The sequence below is a fragment of the Mustela nivalis genome (genome assembly GCF_964662115.1).
Source record: "Mustela nivalis genome assembly, chromosome: 1".
In the NCBI taxonomy this organism is placed as follows: domain Eukaryota; kingdom Metazoa; phylum Chordata; class Mammalia; order Carnivora; family Mustelidae; genus Mustela; species Mustela nivalis.
Genome location: NC_139020.1, coordinates 1,335,597 through 1,344,858, shown reverse-complemented (window position 1 = coordinate 1,344,858; position 9,262 = coordinate 1,335,597).

The window sequence follows — 9,262 nt, the reverse complement described above, 5'->3', positions numbered from 1 at the left end:
CGCTCGGTGGGGGAATGGGCAGGGGCGGGGGAGGAGGGAGTTTCCTCGAGTTGAGCAGAAGAGGCTGAGTGAAACTGGGGACTGCCAGACTCCACAGAGGTTGATCTTCGTCGCAGGAACTAATTTCTGGGCGATCCCTGAAAGAGAGCCGTCACACCCTTAAAAAAAGAAAAAAACAAAAGACTCTGGGTCGGGACCAGAGCTCCTTACTGCCCGGCACCAGGGCTGGCGCAGACACAGACAACCGGACCTGGGACAGAAGTGGGACCAGAAGCAGGACGGAGTTGGGAAGTGGGTGATGACAAAGATCCCTGGGGAGAAACCGGACCTTGGAGTGGGGGAGCCCTTGGGAGGGGGTGGCAGCAGCTCCCCCCCAGCACACTCAGGGGTGGACGTCGAGGGGAGGTGGGCCTGCCGGGGGACAGGAAGCCACGCAAGTTCTGGGAGACGGTGGGGGAGGTCCTCTCTCACCCGGATGGGGGGAAGCCTCCTATGACGATGTCAGGAAAAGACCAGCACATAGAGAATGAACAAGAATGTTTGCACAGCAAAAACCACCACAAATAACCCCAAAGACAACGGAAGGAGGAAACCTGAGCACCGCACAGTACGGATGAGGGACCAAAAGCGCGGACACATGGAGAACGCTTAGAAAGAAGCAAAGGCCCAAACCAGGTAGAACATGGGCAGAGGACAAAGAGACAACTCACCAAAAAAGATGTTGAAGTGAGTCTTAAACATCCAAGAACAGTTCACTCACTCGTGCCTGCGGGTTGCAAATGTAAGCCGTGCCAAGATGCTCTTCCCTCCCGTGCGATCGGCGAGACGCGCAGGTGGACAAGTAGCGTGCGTCCCACGGCTCCGTCCTCTGCTGGTGGGAGTGCGACCCAGAGCACCTTCCAGAGGAGGTTGGCAGCACCTAGAGACACCTAGAAACTACATGCACACTTGGGTTTGCACCCAGAACCCCACCTCCAGGACTCCACCCCAAAGATGTCTCCCACAAAACGAAAATCCCTGTGCACGAGGTCATTCCACGGCCACCCTGTGTGTCACTGCCAAAAGCCGGAGAAAACCTGGACGTCCACCAGCAGGAGAGGATTGAGTGAACTGTGGGACGGCCACGGGTCTGGTGTGGTCCTGGGACGTAGTGATATGTGAACAAAGCCAAGTGTGAAAGACCATCTACAGGACAGCATCTCCCCGTGAGAAGGCAGAAGGGGGTGCAGAGGGGCAGTATGGCTATTGAGGGCAGGCAGGGGGCCCTGGGAGGGCAGCGCCATATAAACGAGGCAGGGGCAAGCTTTCAGTCCAGGCAAAGTAGAGCACGTCGGATTCTGCAGTCTGGAGGCTGGGAGGGAGGTAAGATTAGAAGCAGACTTCTGACCCAGCAGTCTAGCCGAGCCACAGCGGCCTTCCTCTGCCGCCCTCCTCAACCCTCTTCTGCCCTTGGCAGGCCCTAGGACACCTGTGCCTCTTCCAGGAAGCTCTTGATTAACCCAGAAGCAGAGGGCACTCCCTGGGCTCTCTCTGGGCAACCCTGTCCCTGCCGGCCTAGCTTTGGCCTAGCTTTCCAAGTTCCCCAAAGAGAACTGTGCTCTGGCCACAGTGCCTTTGCACTGCTACTCCCCAGGCCTCTCAGGGTCCTGGTGAATGAGTTCAGTTCTTTAAGACTCAGCTCAAATGTCACCTCATTCACCAAGTCATCTCTGACCCAATCAAGCACAAGTACCAGTGTGGTCACCGACACGCCCATGGCACAGATTTGCCACCCTGGGCTGGTCAGTTAGGATGGGGAGACAGGGCTGGATTAGACTGCCGTGTTCCTGCCATGGCACCATCTCCTCCCAGGTACGGGACCCGGCATGAGTTACGTAGGCTCTCGGGGCTTCAGTTTATCCGCAGGTTCTCGGTCATTGGGAGAGGGTAGGTCCTGGACAGTCAGACGTTCCAGATCTTAAGCACAATGCCAGCGCGTGGTGGCCTGTGTGGGACGTCGCTGGATGACTTCATTCATCTGCGTCCCCAGGGAAGCAGTTTTCATGCTGTTCCTCAGATGGTGCCCTCAGTAAACCTTCACCAAGATGAACTTGATGGATTTATACTTTTATCATCAGAAAGGGTAAGTGGTATAAAAATAAGAAAAAGGGCCCCTTTACCTGACGCCCAGAGCCACCATTAGGTGGGGTAATGAATCTCAATTACAAACCCTCAAGCACAGCTTTCCGGGTGTGCGAGCCGAGCGTGTGAGCCCCGCAGTCCCGCCACACCTGCTGGGGAGGTCCGTGCTCAGCGGGCGCTCCTGGGGGGACACGACTGGCCGTTGCAGGCTCTGTGGTTGCTGTTTTGAATGTCAGTATGTCACTGCGCGATAAGCGATAAGGGAAGGGGTGGGTGTGGGTACCGAGTGGGGCCCCTGGCGCCTGGGTGGGCAGGTCTATATTCTCCCTTAAGTATTCCCACGCCTCGGGGAGCAGGACCCTAAATAGCAAATCAAAACACCAGGCTCGGGGAGAGACAGGAATACAGAGAGGAGACAGGAAGAGGAGGGGGTGGGGAGCGAGAGAAGCACAGACAGACAGACGGACACAGACTTCAAAGGAAAGGAGAGAACTTCGTTGAACAAGGTGCCCCACATCTTCATTTGTCTCGGGGCCCTGCGAATCCCACAGCTGGCCGGCTCTCGAGTATTATACAAATACGAGCCGTCCTGCCAGGGTGTGCCGTTTACCGAACACAGAGAAGGCAGCAGAACCCCCAGAGGAAATCATGGTGACACTTTCTCTTGTGATTCCCAGGGACCTCCGAACCGTCTGTGTCCCCGCCCCGTTAGCTCAGTCGTGTGGCACAGTGAGTGCCGTCTGCAGCCGTGCCTCACAGGTCCCGGCCAGTGCCCTTAGGCAAGAAAAGGAACCAGGAGCCACGCAGATGAGCGAGGAGCAAGGGAACTGTCTACTCAGAGGCAACATGACTGGAGATGTAGATACAGAAAATCCTACACACCCTGGAAAAAGTCCTGGGGTCTGCAAGGCTAAAGGATACAGAGTCATTACAGAGAGTCATTTTTGTCTATAGACGCTAGTAAGAAACCACAGGCAATTAAATTTAAAAGTATGATTTACAGTTGTAGCAAAACCCAGGAAACTGCTGGGAATGAATTTAACAAAAAGATAGGCAGGAGCTCCACACGGAAAAGCGCAGAATGCGCCTGCGCAGAAAGAAAGCAGCTGAACGAGACGGAGATGCATACCTCGTGCGTGGACGGGCGGTGCGGTGTCGCTCGGCCGTCCGCTCGCCTCCAAGCAGCCTACGGGTCAATGCTGCCCTCGTGGGAACCACCCCAGCAGGCTGGGCGTCGACATGAAGGACTTTCCTCTAAAGTGTACTAGAGACATAAGGGACTCTGAGTAGCCCCCAGTTCTGGCAGGGAACCTGGGTGTCGATAGCAGACCCGTCTGCTAGGGAGCTGCACAAGTCAAGGCCGTGTGACGGCCGCAGGGACCTCAAGCAGACTGGCGGGCACAATGGAACCCGCCCACCACGGGCGCAAGACCGGCTTCCTCCTGGATCGACCCCCAGGGACTCTCGGGGCGGTAGATGCTGGAGTGAGACTGGGGCGCTGGTCCCAGTGAGTGTTGACCTGTCCCCAGTCCTCCGGCCGTGCAGGATGCACGTGGCCTGTCCTTGCAGGGGGTTAGTTCATATGGGAGGGTCTGATGCGGCGGGACAGGACGCGCCCAGCCCTCCCTGATGCACGGACCGGAGACGGCAAACTTGCTGCAGGCTCCTGTGGGTCATAGAGGGATTGCCGCTTTAACAAATGGGTTAATGAGTTTCTGTTACTTTCTAGAAACATTTTTAATCCTTGAGCTCCTGCCCATCAGCTGATTGTGAGGGAAGCCGGGGAACTGGAGTGGGTGTGCCAAGCTGGTCCACACCCGCCGGCAGGACGACCGCGGGGGGCTTCCCGAAATAGCGAGAGAGCGCGGCACCCACACGCATCCTGAGGGCGATGTGGCGAGAGAGGGCAGGGGCCCTGCTGCTCCCCGTCCCCCAGGGCAGGCCTGACCCCATTACAGAACGGTGGACACGTCTGACATCCTCGCCCAAGCCCGCCAACTGGCATATGTGTTAAATCCCGGCGTTAAAAACCAAAGCAAGACGGAAGTAGAGCTGGGGACAGCCGTCCACGGCGCACGCGGCCAGCTCCTGCTGGGAGACCCGGACGACGGCTCACGGAGCTCCTCTACAGACTAAAGGCACTTACTTAGTGGGCAACCAAGACATTGTAAGACAGTCAGGGGAAAAAATGTGCTTTTCCATTTTGGGAAATAGTCAAAGCTTTTCTATTCTACCAAAAATAGAAGTGGAATTCTAGAAAGCAAAAATAGGTGGGCTTGTACATGTGTGCGATTCAAAGGAATCCGCAAAGTCGACAGATGCTTTCTCATCTTTCCGGAATGTGTGCCTGCGCTGCCACGAGGCCGGGGACCCGTCAGGACAGCGCTGCCGTGGGACCTGGTCCGGGCCCCTCTCCAGACCCCGTCCTTCCCTGCTGGACCCGCTCCACGCGGCGCCGCAGGAGTCCTGCCCCACTCACAGGGGTGTGCCCCTCGCCTCTGCCCCCAGTGGGGACAACGGCGAAGAGGTCCTGTCCCGTGATGCTTCTCCCTGCAGAGAGCTGTGACTGGCTGACGGGTGACTGGGTCACAAGTCCCCTTTGGTGGGGGCACTGGACAGATAGAGACTTGCCCTCAAGGACCCTAGGTTGTGCTAGAACACTGAGGGCCGCGTCCCACAGTGGGGGAAGGGCCTCCGCGGTTCCAGGCCCGGACGCTCACCCGGGTGGATGCCCTGTACGGCACCTGCTGAAATTATTCTGCTTCTACATTCTTTGCTCTACCATGATTTAGTCTATATACTCGGGTGATGCGTGACGTATAGACAGTTTTTTGAGGAGGACATCAAGACCCGCAGAGACCAGCTGCTCTCCGGGGAGTGGCCTCCATGCTCCGGACAGGAGGCGAGGCCCGAGCCTGTCTTCCTCCAGGCGTGGTTGTGAGAAGAAGCGGCAGACAGGCAGGCACGGGAGCCGGCTGGAGGTCGGGGGGCTGGGCGTGGCACAAATTTTCCTGTTCCTTCCGCTGCTTGTCCTTAAATCAAAGACTGCGCGTGAGGCGGAACAGAGAGCGCTCCCGGGAGGGTGCCGGGGAGGACGGGAGCCCCAGGAAGCACCAGGCACACACACCATAGAGGTACGGGGAGCTGGGTTTCACTGGGCTGCAGGGTCATAGCTCGGGCACTATCTCTCCAGAAAGTTCTGCCGTGAAAATGAGCCATGCCTCAGCGCTCCCCGTCTGGGCAAGGGCCTTGCCAAGTGTCTCTGGGTCTCCCAGGAAGAGAAGGTGGAGTACGGGGCTTTGGCAACTGCCCAAGACTTCGAACAACACTTTGCCCAGTGATGCCCGGCCCCTCTCACTGCCTGCTGCAAACGGGCTCCGGGGGCCGCCCCACAGGGCCTGATGCCGTCGGCCTGAGTGTCCAGGGTGCGCGTCTGTGGGGAAGAGCCGGGTGGTGGTGTCAGAGCTGCTCTGCAGGCCACAGTAGCAGGAAAGCTCACCCGATCCATGCCTTCGTAGCAGACAAGAGGCGTTGTCAGGAGGAAACACTCAGAGCTTCTCCTTCTCCTGTCTGCTGGCCGAACCCCACTGAGTGATGGGTGTGGGAAATAAGGAGACTGAGCTTGGCTCAGTTAACTCACAAGGCAAAGCCAAGCAGATCCTCCTGGAAGAGAGCACAATAGATGTAGAAGGCGGCTGGGCAGGAGGGAACTTCTGGAACTTAGGAGAGAGCGAGGGGCAGCTGCCGGGCCGTGATGAGGGTTCCCGGGGGAGACAGAGCAGAGGCAGAGCTGCAGGAAGTTGCAATGTGTGTAGGAATAGAAATGCCGCCTCGGCTAAGGATTTGAATCGCTTCTCAATCCTTTTTGTGTGTCGGACTGGTATTCCTGCTGAAGGCAACACCATGCCAAGGTGGGCCGCTGGTCCCGGTGCCCCTCCCCACCCCCCAGCCAGCCTTCTCTGGCCCAGTGAAGGTTGGCTTGAGCAAGACCAGGGTGTGACTCTTGCCCAAATAAGAAGAAATAGAAAATCTCCATAGTCCTATGTCTGGTAAAAAGAAACAAAAATGAATCTATAATTAAAAACTATCTTACGAATCAAGCTCCAGACTTAGAAGGCTTCTGAATTCAACAAAATGTAAGGAAGACTTAACACCAGTCTCATATTATACTCGTCCAGAGACAAGCAAGTAAGAGGAACACCTCCCCACTCGTATGAAGTTCAATATGACCCTGACCCTAAAGCCGGAAAAGGACACTGTAAGAAAGGAAAGTTGTAGGCCACCTCTCTCATGAACACAGATAGCGAGGCCCCTGACAAGGTCTTGGTGAACCAAATCTAGTTCTACACAAGAAGGATATGGGGACCTAGATAAGCTTATTCGGGAAATGCAAGGTTGGTTTAACACTTGAACTTCAACCAACTTGCTGGTGTAGGCAGGTAGGTAGGCGCTAACAGGATACCTGGAGGCCAGCCACGAGGAGTCATGGCCAGCTGTGGGGAAGGTCAGGTGAGATGCCCGTAGGGGCGGCCCTCCTCAAGAGCTTGGATCAAATCAGGGAGGCCTATGGTGGTGGATGCCATGACAGGTGATCCCTGACCAAACAAGGAAGAAAGGACCCAATCCTTGTTCCCAAGCAGTCACCACCCTAAGTAACGAATATTCCCCGTCCTAGTTAACAACCATCCATACAGGACAGAAACCCAGCCCCAGGGCGTGCAGCTCTCTCTCTCCCTGGGCTCGCCCACTCTCACATCCCAAGAAATGAACGTTTCCGTTTGGTTCGCTTGTCTGCTCTGTTGTGTGTCTGTCCTTGAATTCTTTCTCCTCATGAGACCAAGAACCTTTGGTGACATCCTTCGGATGGGCAGGGTTGAGGCCTCAGGGCCTGCGGTGTCCAGTTCACCAGGCAACAAACTCAATTCATTATATTAATAGAACAAAACAGAAAAATCATGTTATCACCTCATTAGGCACAAAAGGAAACATTTGATAAAACTCAACATGCATTCATGAAAAGAAACTCTTAGCAAAACAGAGATAGAAGAGAACGTTCTTCATCTGATCGATGCGTCTATATAAAAAAGGTCCCACGGGACGCCCGGCGGGCTCAGGCGTTGAGCGTCTGCCTTTGGCTCAGATCATGATCTCAGAGTCCTGGGACGGAGCCTCACGTCGGGCTCCCTGCTCCGTGTGGGCTGCTTCTTCTCTGACTCTGCCCCTCCCACCCACGTGTGCTCTCTTTCTCTCAAATAAATAAAATCTTTAAAAAAATGTCCCTACAACAAATATCACATGGAATGTGGGATTCTTTCCCTCTGAGGTCAGGAGTGAGATAAGAACGTGCACTGCCGACCCTTCCAGACAGCACCAGCAAGCGCGGCACGCCAAGGGAAGAGCGATAAAGGATAAAATGGTTGAAAGGAACAAATAAAAAGTTGATATTCAAAGACAAATGACCATGTGTACAGAAAATCCAATAGGACCTAGGAAAGGTATTAGAGTTATTAGGTATATCTAGAAAGATTCCTGGATAAAAGTCAATATACAAAACCCAGAAACCAGTGATAATAAAATAAAAGAGAACATTTTATTTTAGTTTTTAAAAAATTTAATTTATTTATTTGGAGGGGTGGAGGGAGAAGGGGAGGGGGAGAGGGAGAGGGAGAAGCAGACTCCACACTGAGCAGAGAGCCCAATGCGGGGCTCCATCCCTGGACCCTGTGACCTGAGCCGAAGGCAGACGTTTACCTGACTGAGCCCCCAGGTGCCCCCCACAATAGAGAACATTTGAAATTATCATTGGAAGAATCAAATCCTTAGGAACAAACCCAGTAAATGTGTAAGGACTATCTACAGAAAATACTCTTAAGGGATCGAGAGTGGAAGGACACTTAACTAAACACGGGGGTGTGAACGGGAACCCTCAACGCTGTAAGATGCTCATTCTCACTGAACTGGTCTGCAGCTTCAGTGCGATTCTGGTCAATATTCAGGCAAGGGGCTGGGGGAAATGGATAGGCCAATTCAACACGTTATACGGGATCGTGAAATACCATGTACAGCCCCCAGGTTCTGAAGGAGGACAAAACTGGAAAGCGGCTGTACCAGTAACAAGGAAAGGCACAGCCCTTAACAAAATAGCGAGTCCGATGTGAAAGCAAAAGTAGCTCCTGCAAACCACAGGGAAAAGGGCCACGTCTTTTCAATAAACAGCCCTGGGCCAAGCGATGATGACCGCACGTGGATCTGGATCCCTACCTCACGCCACACAGGCACGGCAGTTCCGGATGGACTGTTGCTCGAAATCTGAAAATCGGGTGATGGGAGCGTATCTGCATGACGACGGGCGGGTCTGGGTTTTCTAAACGGGCCACAGAAAGCACTAAGCATAGGGAAATGTCACTACTTCGGATCACAGTGATTGAGAACCGTTCATGGAAGACACCATGAGGACTGTGGAAGGCCAGCAGCTGAGCAGGAGAAGATACCGGCACACAACCTACGGGGGAGTCTGTGTTCACAACACACAAAGAACTTCTACAGACAGATAGGGAAAACCTGAGACGCTCCTTCACGGGAAAGGACACGCGTGGGCAACAATGTGGACACATCGGTCCTTGGCGACGACTGCAGGCGGCTGCCCTCCTACCAGATGGAGAAGACGCCAGCACCCAGTGGCGGTAAGCACAAGGAGCCACTGGAATGCTCCCAGACCGCTGGGGGACCCAGCGTGGGTCCAATTTGGAAAACTGGCTCCCATGGGACATATGTGTGCCCCTGACCTGGTTTACACCGACGTGTGTATCCTGAAAGACGGGCTGGACAGCAGTCCCTGGAGCGCTGATCACTCAGCAAAAACTAGGGAACAACCGAGCCCTTGTTGGCGCGGAATGAGTCAGTGCACTGTGGCACGTTGATACTCTGGACACACTCTGGTGCGACAAAAACACATTATAATTGGTGCTGCTTGGACAGAGCATGGTTGGTCTCACCGTGCAAATGCAGCCAGACCAAGAGTTTCACACTGCAGGGTTCCACGCCCACGGAGTAAACACTCGCATGACTAGTCCAGGGTGTGGGTGTCAGGGCAGAGGTCTCCTCCTGGAGCCTGGGAGGTGGCAGAGGTTGGGAAGGGGGC